This window comes from Urocitellus parryii, chromosome 4 (assembly GCF_045843805.1).
Source record: "Urocitellus parryii isolate mUroPar1 chromosome 4, mUroPar1.hap1, whole genome shotgun sequence".
Lineage (NCBI taxonomy): Eukaryota > Metazoa > Chordata > Mammalia > Rodentia > Sciuridae > Urocitellus > Urocitellus parryii.
This window is the reverse complement of record NC_135534.1, coordinates 153,692,496-153,712,188: the sequence shown is the minus strand read 5'-3', so window position 1 is coordinate 153,712,188 and position 19,693 is coordinate 153,692,496.

The following is a 19,693-nucleotide window of genomic DNA, read 5'->3' as shown; positions in this document are numbered from 1 at the left end:
TGACTTTATTTCTCCTTGTTTCTGGACACTCTTAACTCACCCCTGTCCCCCACACCCCGCTGTCCCCCACTGCTGCAATCTGTCATTTTGTATCTGAAATTGTAAGAAAAGGTGACTAAGAGCAGGACTCTTTTCTTTCATTATACAGGAACTTTGTGGTTCCTTTCAGACCAATCTTTGGTTTAGGGAGGACAATTTTTTACCCCTTTGTTGCTAAACTCTTTGCTCTCTTTTTTTCCCTTTCTTCCTTCACTCCTTTAAGTCTTATGAGAGAGATGATAGAGATACCAGACACTGTGGCACACACCTATAATTCCAGCTGCTTGGGAGGCTGATGCTAGAGGATCACTGGTTCAATGCCAGCCTCAGAAACTTAGGGAGGCCCTAATCAACTTAGCCAGACTCTGCTTCTAAATAAAATATCAAAAGAGGAAGAGTGGCCGGGGATGTGGCACAATAGATAAGAGCCCCTGTGGGTGCAATCCTCCCTATTAAAAAAAAAAAAAAAAGATGTTGGAAACTTTTAATATAATACTACAAATTGTCAATTAAATCCCCATTTTTCAGCTCTTTTTCTTACTCTTGAAGAGATTTCTTTTAATTTATCTTTTTTACCATTCTGGTGGGGAAGGGACAGAAATATAAAAGTAATTATTTTGCAATTTCCAAGGACTTCCTTTTTCTCTGATTTTTTTTTTTTAATTCACAGCACACAATCTTCCTGCTTATATGCAAAATTTCTCTTGGTTTTAACGTAATTTAGTTTTCTTTTGTCTCTGTTTCTGAGGCATTACCATTTTCTAAGTATTGGTAGTAGAGGTTTTCCCTAAACAGTCCTGCATCCCCAGCTGCCCTTTCCTAGTCAAGTGTGAGCCAGTTTCACTGACGGTTCATCACATGGTAGTGTTTAAATGTCAATCTTATATATTTTCAATGTTAGTTCTTAAAACTCCTTTCGTTAGACCTATTAATTTTTTCAAGATAAAATTTTCTTTCCTTTGGTGAAAGTATACACTTGGAGTACATGACATATGCTTAATTCTTAATTTTCTATGAATTAGGGAAGGAAAGATAGCTGATGGTCCTACATGTTTATATGTTGTGTTATATTTAATCTCCACTCCTCTTAATTTCTGTAGTGTTTGGTTTCTTCAAGTTCAGGCTATTTTCCTGTATGGGATAAGTATATGAAGATGTTAGATATGAAGAACAACAAAAAAATTTTTTAACAAATTCTCAACCAATCTTTCAAGTTTGCTGAATTAGCCTTGATTTTACAGTGTCTCCAAATGCTGAAATTTTCAGGGGTTCTGTAGGATTGATTATTTTACTTATTGTCAATATGTCCTCTGCACAAACCTGGGTGGTAATTTCATTGACTGTACTAAATCACTTGTCAATTGCATTTGAGTTGGTTTCCCAAAAGCTAATCCTGATGCTTTACTAAGCTATTTCATGGTGTGACTAAAATATCTGTCCAGAACAATTATAGAGGAGGAAAGTTTATTTGAGGGCTCACAGTTGCAGAGATTTTAGTTCATAAAAGTCTATCTCCATTCCCCAGCTCCAAGTGAGGCAGAACATCATGGAGGGAGGGGGTGGCAGGAAGAAGCAGCTCACATCATGGTGATCAGAAAGCAGAGAGAGACTCCACTTGTCAGAAACAAATATATACCTCAAAGCTATGTCCCAAATCCCACCTCCTCCAGCCACACCTACTACTTCATTGACCACTCAGTTAATCCCTATCAGGGGATTAATTCACTGATTGGGTTAAGACTTTTACAATTCATTCATTTCTCCTCTGAACCTTCTTGCATTGTCTCACACATGAGCTTTTGGGGGACATCTCACATCCAAACCATAACACCTAAAGTGAGGAATTTTTTCGGAAGTGGTTTGTTAAGAAGTGATTCTAAGAAAATGGTAAGCTATTGAGATAGTGGGTCTGAGAAGGGGGAAGAGGTGAAGCATGAGTGTATTAAATCTTAATTCAACCCCACATGGGAACTCCCAATCAATGTGAGTAAAAATGGGAATAGGATCATGTGAAGAGGAGTGCAATAGTAACACAACTAGCACACAATTCTCCACCCACATTTCTACTTTCAAAACTTTGTTAAAATTAGTGCTGTCTTCTCCTCTTTGTCTTCTTCTTTTTCTGACAGTAACATTGGGTCTTTACATCTTGTTTCACTTTACTGTTCTCTATCACGTTAATTTTACATATAACTGGAATTTTCTAGGGGTGGTTGTGAGATTCTTTTTTTTTTAATAGTCTCTACTTTTCTAGGAAGGAAAATATGATGCAGTGTGAATAAATGGAAAATAACAAGGGTAATTTTAGGGAGAGTAACAGATATTTGTTGGTTACTATTAATGTATACATGTATAACATTAATCAAAATATATTTTTAATTATTTGTGTTAGAACAATGATAGTAAAAAATGAAGGAGAAGAAATCCCTAAAAATGTAAAGAACAAAATAATATTTAAATTAATATAATTGGATATGCATCAAATAATGCTTTAAAATGTTTAAAAAGTTATAAATGAAATAATGTTAATATAAAGGCAGTTACAGCTTAAAACTAACAAGATATAATTTATGTAATTAAAACTAAAAATACATTTGGTTATTAACTAAGAAAATTGATATAAAAAGATTTGAGCATTCTTTTGATATAAAAAGATTTGAGCATTTATTTCCTCTAGTTTTCAGAAAATTTATGGAAATAAAAAGAAAACATCTTTTGCAATAAGATTCAGATTTATTCCCATTGAATATAATGAATTCTGCAGTTTCTTTTTCTGAAGAAGTGGCAATGTTTACAGTCACCTCTAATTTTATTAATTATTTTTCCAAATAATTAATTATTAAAACTGTGATGCAAGCAAGGTGCCTATTACCTTTTAATTGTAAGTAGTCTCTTCACAGAGAAAATATTTTACAAACAACTATTATGTAGTTATAGGCAGAGATATGTGGATATACTTGGGTCCAGTTTGACATTTTTTACATATGTGGGAGAATATCAATAACAAACTTGATAATGAGTATTGTCTTAACATTTGACCATAATATTTGAGAAATGATGGCAATAAAATTAGTAATCAGTAAATACTTACCATCTGAAATTAAAGTAACACAGCCATGTTCCAAAGGTAAAATTTAAAAAATCCTTGACAAACAGTTTCATAATTTTATTTGTACATAAAATTTATGAGATGGGAAATATTAATTAACCTAAAACCAGTATAGTAACATTGAATAAACATTTGCTTTCTTTCAAGCTCTTTTTCCAAAGTAGGGAAGTAAAAGGAAACAAAATTATGTTTTGTTAATCTGCTGTGGTTTTCTAGCCCTTTAGGGAAGATGCTGACTCAAAAATCAAAACTAACCCAAAAACTTAAAAATAAAATGAAAACCAGCCAGAGAGAGAATGTTTTGTTCCAGTTCATACTTCTTAAAAATTCTATCATAATGTATTTCCAAAACCCTTGTCCAAGGAATACTTTGAAGTTGCATAATACATGAATTAAATTTATTTATTTATGTCAGTTCAGTTTTTCAAATTTTTTTTAGTTGTAGTTGGACACAATACCTTTATTATAATTATTTATTATTATGCCATGCTGAGGATGGAACCCAGTGTCTTGCACATGCTAAGTGAGTGCTCTACCACTGAGTCACAACCCCAGCCCCAGTTCAGTTGCATTTTGATGGAAATACCATTATCAGGACTCCTTATCATCAACCAGATCTTGTCTGAAAACCTAATATAATTAAATGGGATGACATTCTTTGAGTAATGTCTTAACAATGAGATTTTGTTTCCTTGCAAATAAAAATATTTTTACTTCTATGCTATTTACTATGAGCCAGCTACTGCTCTGAGCCATTTTTGTGCTCATTTTACCAATAAGAAACTTGATGCACAGAACAGAGCTGTTAAGCAACTTTTTCAAGATCATAAAAGTTGTAATTGGTCAAATTAGGTGTATCAGACTCTCTGGATCCTATGTCAAAGAACTTATCTGTTCTGAATTCCTATTTGTTGAAGAAAAGTTCCTATGGCAATAAAAGGTAAGGGTGAACATTAATCACTAGGTATATTTTATTGCTACTTCAGTTAGCATAGTGTTTCTTCTCTATAGCAACATAATTTTTCTCCAGAAAGAAAAATAAATGTGAGGAAACAAGGAAGTGAAGACAAGGAACTAGGTGCCTCCTGAAGGCAATGGCCAGAGGCTAGCTGCTAGCATGGTCTTCTGAGGTTGAAATTTGGAACAAAATATAAGAAAGAATGTAGCAAGACAACAGGTGGACAATTTTTAAATATTCATAATGTTTTGGGGAGGGGAACCCCTGAGCTTGAAAAATGAAAAACAGAAAATTCGAATTAGCAAATTTAGAAATGTATCAATAATCCTTTTCAAAGATTTGTGAGTCTAGAGTATATTTTCACAAATAAATTATGATGAAGTTTTACAAATTTCTGGCTTGTCCAGCACTACCTAGGGCTTTTTGCCATAGAAGAGTAAAATCCTGGTATGGAATTTAGTCTAGGATTTAGGTATTCCTTCTGATATAAGGATGTTAACAGGAGCAAGAAGTTTCACTTTTCAGGGATCTCCACAGACTGAGACATTTAGCAGCTCAGCACCATTGCCCAACCAATTTGATAACCGAGGAAATCCTTACTTGACATCAAAAGCCTATTCACTATGCACAAAGTGGGAGAGAATTTCATTCACATGTGTTATCTCATGAGCCTGTGCTGAGGATATTATTTTTAAATCCAAGTCTTAGCAAAGTCTTTATGGTGAAAATAAAAATATGTTTAAAGGACCATCTATATTTTATTTTGCCTGGAAATCAAAGTATTTAGGGAGCATTTTTTACTTCTATTGAATTATTTTTTTCTGTTTTTGTCATAATATTATTCTCATTTACAGCAATGATTGCCTGATAACATTATTATCCAGAAATGGTGATTGCTTAACCCCATTGCAGTGTTCTTTCTGTAGCCCTGAAGGCATATTCAAACATTTGAAAGACGAACATGGGATCCACACAGCCAAAGACTGGGGAAAAAAATAAATATTTTGTTATCTTGGCTTAAGTGAGAAAATAGATAGTTGCAAAGAATAAATAGTCATTTATCCCTTAACAACAAAAAAAAAAATCTAAGTGAACATGTTTTTTTTTTCTAAGATGAAACACTAGTTTATGAGATATCTAATCCTTTAATCCAGATTTAAGTCCTTTAATCCTGCCAAGAATAACCCAAAATGGGGGAGTTAAGAAAGGCATTTCAAATGGATTCATAATTGTACCAATGAAAGAATATCCCTTGTCCATGGCAATCTTGCCCTCAATTGCTTTTTTAGACTTTCATCTGTTCCCTATAAATAAATAAACATCAGAGACAGTAGCTTCAGAATTAACAGACAGCAACTGCAACAACTAAAAAAGTACTTTTTTGTTTCAATTTTAAATGTAAAACCAAAATACTATCTATCTATCTATCTAATATATATATGTATATATATATATATATATATATATATACATATATATATTATTTATAGGTGTGTTTAGGATTAATTAGTACATATTAGAAAGATTATTATAGCTGCTGATAGTAATAATATTGATAATAATAGTTAAGCTTATAAATAGTGCTGATAATTTTGGTAGTTCCATGAAGATATCAATTTAAAAAATGCATTGCTGAAATAGAATTAACTCTAAACTTAATAACTGTTCTGAAAAGTGTTTCATAACTTTTATGAATTTCATCATTAATAATTTTTTCACTGCTTTGGTTTTAGTCTTTGACAAACAAGGATCAAGAAATACACCTTTTTATGCTTGATTGAAAAAGTAAAATTATATGTTTTTGTTTCTGAGTAGAGGAAAATGCATTATTAAATACTAGTTACCTAAAAGGAACTTCATAAATATTGTTGAGTGATTAACTATTTCATCCTGACCACTCTAAATCATAGGGCTGGTTGAGTTTTTCCTGTGATTCTAAATAACATTTTTTTTAATTGTTGTGTTTCGGGTTTTTATTGCCATCAACCTAGAAGCAGAGTTCACCTTCAGCTTTTTAAGAGCCAGATCATCTTACTGTGGCAGTTGCCACCTTGTAATATTTTTTCCTAAAAAATAAAATAGGTGTATAATTTAGGAAAAATATCTGCATAGCACAACATATAAAATGACGTAGATAGATAGATAGATAGATAGAGATATAGAGAGGTATCTATCTGTTATGGTTTGGATGTTGTGAAGTATCCTCCAAAAGCTCATCTGTGAGACAATCCAAGAAGGTTTAGAGGACAAATGATTGGGTTTCAGAGACTTAACCATTCAGTGAATTAATCCCCTGACTGGATTAACTGAGTGGAAAGGGTGTGAGTGGAGAAGGTGAGCATAGGGGCATGGCTTTAGGATATTTATTTTGTATCTGGCAAATGGAGTGTCTCTCTCTGCTTCTGGTCATTATGTGAGCTGCTTCCTCTTGCCATACTCTTCCACCATATTGTTCCGCCTCACCTTGAGCCCAGAGGAATGGAGCCAGCTGTCTATGGACTGAGACCTCTGAAACTGTGAGCCCCTAAATAAACTTTTTCTCCTCTAATAGTCCTTGTCAGGTCTTTTAGTCACAGCAGTGAAAAGGCTGTCTAAAACAATATCTCATTTAAAGCAAGCCTTCTGTACCCATCACATTTAGAGAGCTTTCTTAGTTTTAGCAATATTAGAAAATCAAAAGAAAGAAGTGACAATAATTTATTAAAACACACTTATTGGGGGCTCAGTCAGTGTCATTCACCTCTTAATGAGTCACACTCCTCCAGACATTCAGAGTATGTCAAAAAGGACGAAAACAAAGACCAAAAAAAAAAAAAATCAAAATGAAAACCCACCTGGGTATGTCATATTCAACTGTGAAGACCAAAGATAAAAATAAAATCTTAAAAGGAAGCAGGGGAATTTGGGACATACCTTATCTTTAGAAGAAGTGGGTAAGAATTACAGAGGGTTTTTAATTAGAAACCATGTAAATAATAAGAGTGTATTGAAATATCCAAACTGTTGAAATGAAAAAAAAAATCACAGCCCAGAATTCTGTATAAAATTGACTGTTCTTAAAAAGGAAAAGACAAACAAAGACTTTATAGGGAAACAAAAACAGGAAATATATCAGCAGATATGTTTATTAAAATATTAAAGGGGTATTTCAGGCATAATGTAAGTATGAATATGAAATATGAATACACATAACAAAAGAGAGTTGAAAAAAGAATGAATGAAGGTAAAATATTTTCTTGTTTTTACTCTAAATTGATCTAAAATATGTTTTAAGTCATAAGAGTAACATTTGATGTATTAATTCTATAAAAATTTTTTTCCATAAAAAATTCTATAACTTGATGTATAAATTCTATAAAATCACAATAGATTATCAGTAAGCTAATTTGTGGATATCATCAAAATAATTCTAAAGTTTATATGTTAAAGAAAAAAGTCAAAATTTCAAATTACTAAAATCAATAAAGCTAGATGGTTTACAATCCAATTTCAAGGTTTACCATAAAGTTACAGTAATCAGGACATTGTAGCTTTAGTGAAAATATAGACCCATAGCTCAAGGGAACAGAACACAAAACCCAGAAATAAACCCAAACAAATATTCTCAATCAGATTTTGGGAATGACACAGAAATTCCTAGAAGCAATTATGGTCTGCAAATGGTGATACTATAACTGGACACACACACACACACACACACACACACACACACACACACATATACACACACACAAACACACAAATGAACATGAAGCACATCACATGTTTTTCCAAAACAAGTGAGAATTAATCATTACCTAAAAGTAAAATGAAAAAAATATAAATTTTCTAGATAGGAAAACAGCAACAGGTCTATTTTGGATTGTAGATGAACTTTCAGACTCAACATCAAATACACACAACATAAGAGGAAAAACAATTTGGGCTTTATTAAAATAAAGACCTTTGCTATGTGAAAGTCATTGTTGAAAGAATGAAAGGGTCTGCCACAGACATGAGAAAATATTTTAAAAATACATATCTGATAAAGCACTTGTACCCAAAACAGACAAAGAACTCTTTCAATTCAAAGGTAAGAAAAAAAAAAGAAAAAAAAAACAGGAAAGAGAAGCCCGAGAGAATATGGCATCTACATGCAGTGTGGCACTCTGTACGAGAGAAAAAATGACATTAAGCAAAATGTCAAGGAAATCAAAATAGAAGTGGAATAAAATTAATAATATATTGATGTTGGTTGCAACAAATATACCATTCAAATATAAGATATTGATAAAGAGAATACTGGGTATGGTTTTTTTGTTACTTTTACATCTTTTCTCTAACTCTAAAACTATTCTAAAGTTTAAAATATGTATTTTTTAAAAGAAGGCAAACACCTTGTTTAGACATATTTAAGCTTGAGAAAAATCATCAAAATAATAAAATCTAAAACAGTAAATGTTTTATGGAGGGAAAAAAAAAAAAAAGGTGACCAGGTGGAAAACTGTAACCAGGGAAGAGAATAAGGAGACAAATAAATGTCCAATATAGAATCTATCCTTAATCTCTTTAAAATATGTCAGAAAAAATAGTAAAAATGTTTTATGGATTTAAAAAAACTTAGAAGTAAAAGTATAACAGAAAATTGAAAAATCTAGGATAGGAAAATAGGAAGATGCTGATATTATTGTTCTTAGACTCTTCAAGGGATGACGCAGTATTAATTGACGATTGCCTGAGATCAGTTGAAGATGTATATTTTAAACCCTAACTAACCATTAAATCAAAGAATACAGATAATAAGGTAAAAAAGTTCATAAAGTTAAATGAAGAAAATACTTATTATTTATTCTTTCAAAGGCAGAAAAATAGGAGAAAAGAAACAAAAGGACATTTGGGTAACAGCAAACTTACAATAGTAATTTTAAATACAACCATGCCAATAAAAGCATTAAATATAAATGGTACATACTCCAATCCAATTAACAGGTAGATATTGAGAAACTGAATAACTACATGTACTTGACCATGTGTTGAATGCAGAAACTCAATTAAATTTAAAGTTACAAAATAAGAAGTTGGAAAAATATATGCTATGCCAAAAGTAGCCAGCCCAAACTATATTAATATCAGATTAATTAGATTTCACAGAAAAAAAACATATGAGAAGGCTAAGGACTGTTATTTCATAAGTTTATCAGAAGAACCTAATAATTCTGCTTACTTTTGAACTCGATAAATAACAAGCCTGACAGATTCACAATGCAAAAACTGACAGGACTGTGAAAAGAAATACACAAATCCACAACTAGAGATAGAGACATCAACATCCCTCCCTCAGTAATTGATAGACATTGTTGACATTAAGTCAGTGACAACATAGAAAATAATTTAATCTGATGGTTATTTATGAAGTATGCCACGCAACAATGCAGAATTAACTTTCTTTTCAAGACCACATAGGACTTTTACTAGGACACACCACATTCTCAGTGATAAAATTACACTCAGATTTAAAAAGACTCAAACTATACTAAGTATGCTCTCTGTCTGCAAGATATTTATATTCAAAAATGAATAACAAGATATTTTAAATGTTCCAAATATAAGGAGGTGAGATACATTTCTAAGCAATTCATGGTCAAAGAAGAAAGGAAAATGTGAAAGTATGCTGAACAGAATGAAAATAAATACCAAAATATATGGGATATATTTACAATGGGGCTTAGAGGGGTATTTATGGGCACTAAATGCCTATATTTGAAAAGTAGAAAGGTCTTGAACCAGTGATCTAGTAGTCCACTCAACAAAGAAAACAAAAGAAAGGGAGATCAAACTCAGAATATGAAAAAGAAATAAAATAAAGATAAAAGCAAAAGAAATAATGCAGAAAATAAAAGCAATATATAAAATCAATTTAGAAAGTTGTTGTGTAATGGAATACATTTCTAGCCAAATTGATCATGCAATAACAGAAGATTACAAAAGTATCAGTATGAATAACTGTAGTAGTATAAAAATATGTTGATAAAACTTTGTTCACAACTTTCTAAACGTAAAATCTTATGCCTACTCCTTCGAAGAGAATTTCACTTAGTGACTAGCTTCTAATTAACAGTATAACATAGAAATGCGGTGGAGCATATGTAGTGGCTAGATTGTGAAAAACAAATATGTTTCCTTCTCTTGTCTCTTTCTTGGGTCACTTACTGTGGAGAAGTTTTCATGTTGTAAGGACATTTAAGAAGCTTATGAAGAGACACATGTTTGAAGAATTAAGTCCTCTTGCCAAGAACCATCAAGGAACTGAGGTCTTTTCCCAACAGCCATGTGAGTGATCCATCTTGGAACGGAATACTGTGACACATCAAGCCCTCTGGTGATTGATATCATCTGAGACACTTAGGCCTAAATCATCTTGCTAAGTTGCTCCTGAATTATGAACCCAAAGGAATATGAGATAAACTTTTGGTGTTTTAAGCATTACATATTGGCACAATGGCTCACACAGCAGTAGAAGAGTAATATAAACTTTATGTTAATCAATTTGACAATATAAATAGACACACTGAATTTAAGATATAAATGAAGGGGAAATAATCTGAATAGCTTTAAATCTTATACAGAAATTGAATTTATAGCTTAAAACTTTCCTACAAATAAATGAGAAGCAAAGAAGTTGTCATTGGTTATTTCTAGCAAATATTAAGAAAGAATGAAAAGCAATGCCATGGAAACTCTTTAAGAAAACTGAAGAGGAGGAAACACCCTCACTCAGTGAAACAACCATTCCTCCTACATTAAAACCAGAAAGACATTACAAAGAAAAAGAATCTGTTGGTCTATCAGCAACTACTCTTATATACATGCAGAATTTCTTATTCAGTGTTAGAATTTGGTGCAATATATTAATAAAATGTTAGTATTAAATACAATAAACACAATATAAAAGGAATATATATTTAGATATACATCCATATGATAATACAGCAAAATTGGTTTATTATAGAAATACAAGATTATTTTTAGTATGAAAATAATAAACTTACCATATCAACAATATTGAGAAGGAAAAATAGCATGAGCATCACAATAGATTAAGAAAAAGTATTTGACCAAATTCAACACCCATTCATGATAGACATTCAAAAAATTTAGAATAAGAAACAATTTCCTCAATCTGTGAAAGGGAATCTACCTTAAACTTACAGCTAGTGTCATCTGGCATGGTGAAATACTGAACACTTTCTTCCTAAATTACCTAAAGAAAATGGTAAGGAAGCCATACTGGGCAACATTAACACCACTATTCAATGTTCTCTGACAATCCAATCCAGAGCAATAGATTAAGCAAAAGAAAATGATAGCATGGTATTTTAGATGAAAGAAATAAAAGTGTCTCCATTTGCCTTAACAAAACTGCCTCTGAGGAATATTCAAAATGTCTAAAGAAATACTATAAGTCAGTGAGTTTAGCAAGATTACGGGTTACAAAATCAAAATGTAAAAACCAATTCTGTATTTTATAGTAGCAATGAAATCTTAGAAATGATGAACTTATCATTTACATCATGCCAAAAATATGAGCTACAAAATACATGCAAATTCTGTACACTCAAAACTATAAACCTCTGTTAAGTAAGTTCAAATTTGCTTATGCAAATCAAATGAAAAATGTACTACTTATGTGGATTGAAGATTTGATAATTTTTAAGATATTACTTTTTTTCCAAAGTGATAAATTTGACAAAATTCCATTAAATATCAGAAAATTTCAAGTTAATATTAAACTATAATCAATTTTATATTAGACTTTATATAAAAAGCAAAGAACTAGAAGACAAAATTATTTCTTTTCAGCAGAATAAGAAAGTTGAAGTACTATTACTACTTGATTTCAAGATTTAGAATAAGGCTAAAGCAATTGAAAAAGTATGGTATTGTTGAAGAGTAGAAAATGTAAAAATGCAAGATAATAAAAGTTCAGAAATAGAGCCATTTATAGTCAATGGATTTTCAACAAATGGGCAAAAGCAATTCAATAAAGAGAAGGTGATCTTTTTAACAAATAGTGCTGGTACAATTGAATATACATATACAAACAAAACAAACAATACAAACCCTGAGTCCAGTTCTCATAACATACGCATTTATTTCAAATAGATTATGCATGCGTGCATGCACGTGCGCACACACACACACACACACACACACACACAAGCATAGCATAAAACTGCTAAAAGAAATCACAGTCAGGGGCAGGGTGCTGGGTTCGATCCTCAGCACCACATAAAAATAAAATAAAAATGTTGTGTCCACCGAAAACTAAAAAATAAATATTAAAAAATTCTCTCTCTCTCTCTCTCTCTCTCTCTCTCTCTCTCTCTCTCTCTTTAAAACAAAGAAATCACAGGCAAAAAAATTGTAATTTTAGATATGGCAATAACTTCTTACTTGCAACTCTAAGTGCATCCACAGTAAAAGAAAAAAATTATTTAATCAAAATGGAGAACTTCTGTGTTTTTGAAAGTCACTGTTAAGTGATTAAAAAGAGTCACTAGAAAGAAAAGGCTCAGGATAAGAGAAAATATTTTCAATATTGCCTCTTTTTCAATGAACCTGTATCTAGGGTATAAACTGTATCTAGGATAAAAAACAATAATAATAATAAAAAAAAAAACATTCAGTACATAACACGGAGTCCCTTCCACCAAATGTTGCTATACTTTTCTTACTTTTTTGCTTTCACCAATAGCTGACTATGGGTACTTTAGGCTTTTCCTAAGAGGCTTCTTTAGGCATTCTCAGCTTTCACTCATTCCAGTCTCAAAGCCAATGGTGTCCATTTTAGATGTGTTTGTGTCTACTCTCAAAATCTTTATCATTTGTCTATTGTTGCATAAACATGCAACCCAAAACAGTATCTTAAAACAACACTTCTCTTACCTGACTACCAAATTGGTGTTACAGTCAGGGAGTTAGTTCAACTGAGTTGTGTACAAGAGGTTACAATTTGTCCTTGTGCAAACCTCTACACCTGATGCTTGGGGTGTCCTACACCAAGGCGACTGTGGACCACCTCAGCAGAACACAGAAAAGTGCATGATACTTTCATCACCTAGTCTCTGAAGTCACATAGTATTTTTTTCTACCATACTTTTTTGGTGGAGGCAGACACCAAAGGTAACACAGATTCAAAATAATGGGACATAGGCTTCTTAATGGAAGAGTTGCAAGATTTTAGGAAAGCATTTAGAAAGGAAAATATTATTGCAGCTTTCTTTGGAAAATGCCATCTGCCCCACCTGGTATACTTCACATAAATTGTGCTTTCATATGAATTGACAATCATTTTGAGCCCTAGTTTTCTCATTTGTAAGAACAGATAATAATTACATATTAATTGCAGCATTTGAGTAAGAAAACATACATAAATATAAAACATGTAACTCGGTGTCTAAGACATGCTAAATTCTAGTGCTTGGTAATCATTATTACCATAACCATCGATATTATTATCACTATACTTGTTTCTTCTCAGTGTTCTTAACAAAGTGTCCTTGCTATACTCAGATTTCAAATGCAAATTTCCTAAACTCCTCTATTCTCCATTACACTTTTTAAATTTATAACTCCATGTAGGAAACTTTATCCATTTAAAATTTCCAGCTATCCCTTAAATGCAGTTGACCTCCTAATGCATGTCTTGGATTTTATTCTCTCTCAAAATTCAGAGTCATGCATTTATAGTCATTCCCATGTGTATTTTCCAAAACATGACTAGATCATTCAGGGTCACTCCAGGTGAATTTAGATTGGCACAAAATAATTACACACAGAGACAGGATCTGGTGACAACTCTTGACCTTAGGGGTCAAAGAACCACCTGAATTCTTTATTCTTATATAGGAGGGGGGGGCACATAAAGGGAGGTTCCATGGAATGTTTTTTCCAAATAAGGCAAAGAGTCAGATTTCAGGGGGGTTGAGTCTAGCTTCATAATGTCTTGTGATCAGCAGATTGGTTAACATTTTGGCAAGTCACATGCATCTGAGGTGCTGTGTCAGACCAAAAGGCAGAGGGAGCAAAAAAGACACATATGTGCACTGCCCAGATAGGGCAGCAATATCAGTCCAGTCTGCTCTGCACTCAAAATGCTCACAGCTCACACACACATCCCATGGCTGGCCTGTGACAAAATTCCACATATTAAAATGAACTCATAATTGCTCCTTGCTACCAATCATCCTCCTAAGCCTGATTTTACTATATTTCTTGAGGTTTATCAATACTCACCATCAGGTTGCTTTAGCCAGAAACATATTTTTCATCCTGAATAACATTTTCTCAATGACTTCCTTAACTCCATCACCAACTTTCTGTTCTAATATCTATCCTATTGATTTTTGATTCTTTATTTTCACTTTCACTGTTTTCTTGTTAGTATTCATTTTTTTTTTTTTGCCTACAATAGAGAGCCAGATATTTAACTGGTCTTTTTTTTCCAATGGGGTTCTATTTCAGTCTTTCTTACATGTTGACCAAAGACTTCTTTAAGAACAAGCCTAATCACAATATTCCCTTATCTAAAAAAAGGATTTCAGTATTTCTCAAAGATTTCACAATCTTATTCATTAGTTTAGCTTTTCTATATTATATTCCCATCTGTCATGCCTCATTTGAGGCATGTGAGCTTTTGACATTTATTCCAGTCATAAAAATTGACTTTCCAAATTTCTACCTGGATGATACTATTTAACACCAGCATGGTTGTTAATGTTATTTGGAATATAACATAGTCTCCAAACCTAAAACCCTATATGTGCCCCAAAATGTTTCCAATTTATCTTTTAAGACTTCTACCTGGTGATCTGAAAGCCTTCTACATACAAATTGATCATAACTCGTGTTATAATGAACAATCACTTTTAGTTTTCGGGGGGATACTAGATTTTAGACATTAGGAAGTTGAGGATTGAAATTATTAAGTTGCTTTTGTCATTTTAATGTCAAAGATAATTCTGGGATTTCAATGTTTCCTAATAAATGTATCTTATATAAATTAATAAACAAATCATTAATCAAAACTTTAAAAAGTAAAGCATTATTATGGTATCTGTAATATCACATATTTTCTTTTCCATTCAAAGGCCTATACACACAAAGCTTTATTCCAGTAACTTACTAGAACTAGAACAAATAAATGTAATAAATCTATAATGATATATTTTATTGTTAATTTATTTTTCTATGCTTATAATTCAACATGACACTCTCTAAGGAGCTTTACCACATCTTCAAAGTATTGTCAAGGACCAAAAAGTAACATTCACTGCAATTTTTGCAAATGTCTCATATTTTTCTTAGTTCATTGATCTTGCCTTCTTTAAATTAGAGCTTTTATTGAAATTATACATATTTATGCTAAAATTCAGAGGGTCCCAGTTCATTAAATTCTTCTAGATTTTGACTCTTCCTCAGAGAATTCAAAACAATCTACTGGAAAGCTATTCATGAAGAAAAGTAGTGCACTGCCAGTTTAAACGAGAAATAAAAACTTTGGTTTCACACCAGTGGAAAGAAGTCCTTCAGGCAAGTTGACTCTCAAGAAAGAATATGAGAAATGAATAGAAGAGATAACAGCATAGCCCATGGCTTCTAAACTATGTGTATGTTCCAACCATTGAGACCGTTAATGATTATCATTAACGATATGAATGTATGCACCAGAACTAAGGTTTCTTACTCCAAAGAGGCATTGATACACAAAAATAGACAAAATTACCTAGCTATGTCAAGCCTCAGCAGTTCACACACCTGATACATTTTCTTTGGAAACTGATAGTATAAAATAATTGTTATTCTCCAAATACTTTATCCAGTCAAATATACGAAGAATTCAGAACTCTTGAGTACCTCCCTATTACCGTGGAAGATGAGGAACTGTAAGTTTCAATAAAAAGAAACCATAAGGCTGGAAGCTGTGGCACACACCTATAATCCCAGTGGCTCAGAAAGCTGAGACAGAAGGACCACAAATTCAAAGCCAGCTTCAGCAATTTAGCAAGGCCCTAAGCAACTTAGCAAGAACTTGTCTCAAAATAAAAATAAAATAAAATAAAAAGGGCTGAGAATGTGGCTCAGTGGTTAAGTGTCCCCAGGTTCAATTTCTGGTAACAAAGAGGGGAGAAATAAGTCATAGTGTTTTAGTTTTAGTTCTTGCATCTTATGGGTCCAACACTAATCCATTTTAATTTAAGGAGTATTTTCTTTTTATTCTAAGAGGAGTTATATTTCACTATGTGTTGCTAGAAATCAGATGCAAGTTATCTAAGAACAATATTTCAACAAGCTGAGTTTTAAAGATCTAATTAGCTTTTGTGAGTGATTCATGAATTGGGCAGCATCTCATCTGTGAAATCTGGAAGTGTGCTTTACTGGGAATAATGAAACAGTCAATTTTTGTAAGGTAGTCTGATGTGTCAGTCAGCTTTGTGTTGCTGTGACCAAAGTACCTGACAAAAACAATGTAGAGGAGAAGAAAAGTTTATTTTGGTTTATGATTCAGAAATTTAGTCCATGGGGGGCTGATTTTATTATTCTGGGCCCAAGATAAGACAGATCATTATGGCAGCCAGGAAGCAGAGATAGGGAAGGGGGAAAGGGCCATAGGAAAGATGAATCCTTCCAGGGCATGATTCCCATGGCTCACTTCTCCAACCATACCCCACCTGCCTACAGTTACCATCCAATCATATAGTTCATTCAAACTAGGAGGGACAGATTGTTATAGTTATCATAATCTAATCATTCTACTCTGAACATTCCTGCTTTGGATATTGGGGGACATCTTATACTCAAACCATAACACTTGAGCAGCGTCAAGGAGACAGTTTAGTACAAAAAAAGGAGAAGGAGAATGTTTTAATTAAGGGTCTTCAAGTTCTTTCCTTGTACAGTTAAAGCAGAGGGTCATTATGCTAGTTCAGGTTGAATGAGTTTTTTTTTTTTTTTTTTTTTTTTTTTTTAATGTGGTGCTGGGATTGAACTCAGGGCCTTGTGCATATAAGGCAAGCATTCTACCAACTGAGCTATATCCCCAGCCCCTGAATGAGCCTCTTTTGATATGTGGATGTGACTCTCCTATCATTTTCAGAAAACTGACCTGATTTGGAAATTGGTTATCATGTCTTATTGTTTCTCAGAAGGTCATATCTTAGAGGTAAACAGCTTAAGTTTTTGGTTTAGTGACATGAACTTTTAGTATGAGTGACTCCATTTTCGCTTGATGCATTGAGATATAATGGAGAAGCTCAATCCAAATCAGTGTCCACCTATAAATTTTATTTAATAAAGGCAATGGCCACATTCATCTAGTTTGCAGTGGAGGACAATGTCAGAGTCCAGAAGTAAGAGCGAAAAGGAATGGACAGATAAGTAGAAAAGTCAATTCAAGGATAAATTGCTTGCGTCCAGTATGACTGATCAATCTTACATATCATCTTCTGAAAGACCACAGATATGATTTTTTTCTAAAGATAGTCTTGGAAAAGAACTTATAGAGATAATCACTACAGCCATGAGCTGGGATGTAAGTGTGACCCAGAGCCTGGAGAACAATGAGACGACTGAGATGATCTGACATAGTCCTTAAATGCTGTCTGATATGAAGTACCTGTGTTTTATCTTTTTCTACAAGAGGTCTACTGGCTACCTCTCCTTTCTAATTATTGTTTTCAAGTTCATTACTGTTTATGTACTCCATGGCTTATTGCAAATCTTCCAAATGTAACATGGCTCATGTGATTCATTTTGCCTTCTCTGTGGATGATGTAATGCTTTCCCTAACAAACTGGGCTTCAGGATTGCTGCAGATTATAGGTGTAGCTAAAATGATTAGAACTGCTATGCTATAACTCAGACATTTAGGTCAAGAACTGGCTTCTATAAATCTTGGGAGAAGTGGGGAAATTGTCCCTTGTTTCCCTCTGTTACTCATTCTATCAATGAAAGGTGAGAGATCACCTATAAGGGGTGGACTTCTCTTAGGGTACCAGGAAGATTCCAAAAAAGATTCCAAAGTACAGCACAAAATATATCCACTTGACCTTAACATAAAAAGAGGAATACAGCAACTTATTCCATTCTTGGGAGAATCACATAGAAGCCTGAGATTTGTCAGCTTATATAAAAGAAGGCACTTCATTCCTTAAGCTCAGTCCAAATGTGTGTATATTTCTACTTTCAAAACTTGAAATTAAACGAGTTTGGTACAGAATCGGATCTATTTATTATGTGCTCTGTATAAACTGAAAAGTAGGAAGTCATTTAAAGTACAAAAAAAATTTCCTCATGTACAATACATGAGAAGGATAGGTACTTGGTTCCTGGGGTCTTGTCTCTAGAGAAATGTAGACATATTTCCTTTGAAAATGCCATCCTGTTTTATCTCTTCTGGGGGTATATTCTCTACTTTACCTTCACACTCGTTACTTATCTCTAGCTGTCTCTCTCTGTCACAGTCTACAAATTATTTTGTCAGTCTTTCTCGAGCTCAGCTGAATTTTAAGATCAATGAACTTACTTGCCAATTTGACAGGGCTATCAGTTGTTGTAGCAATTAATTAAGCCTTACAAATTATTTTAACCCACGACGAGCAGTCTCTACACTGCTTAATCACCACTCAATCACACAGTTAAATTTGCCTGAAATTAATGCCATGTTCCACAAGGGAGATGCTTTCAACCGTCCTGTCCAGTTGCTAATTTTCTGAACATTTCCTTAGGCATAGCTTTGAAAAAAAATATTAAAGCTTCCACACAGGAATCTTCCTTTTCTGAAAGCATTTGAAAATGTTCTTTTCTCCTTCAAAGCCTAATTTGGAGTCAAGCAAAAAGTGTTTATGAGAAAGCATTTTTCAGTCTTTGTGGTTTTCAGCACTAATTTAAGGGGAATAAATCAATGAGAGAAGAAGATATTGTAGGAAAGGGAACAAAATGTACACATATGCAAACGCACACATCCACATTTTCATTTATCTGGTTCATTGACTTTGACTTGTGAAAATTATAGGCAAGAAAGAGAAACTGGTAATGTGAACAACTTCACGGCTGATCTTCACACTTAAATATCATTCAACCTGACAAGCAGACTTGGAAACTAACAATCTATCTACCTATAAAGATATTTTTATATCTGCTCAGTGCTAGGAAGCATTCTTCACCAGGATAGCTCGAGCAAACATATCACTCCTGTACTTGTATAACAAAACAGCAGAATTAAGGTTTCTTGAAACACTATTCATGCTTGGATTTTTAGATCAAGCTATACAATTCATGCCATACATGCTCTTCCTTTGAAATAGCTATTTTGAAATGATATGTTTCCTTTCCTAAGCACATAAATGTGCATGTTAATTCACTCCCAGCATGGGTGCTGTCTCCCTATGCTTAGGGAGAGAATGAGTTATCATGAGAGAGAAGAATTATGATAGAGAGACAACTATCACCGTGTTCTTTATAGAAATGGATAATGACATTCCAGAGACTGGTGTTGGAATGCTCACATTCCTTAATTTCACAACAATCCATTCTGAATATTTTCTTTA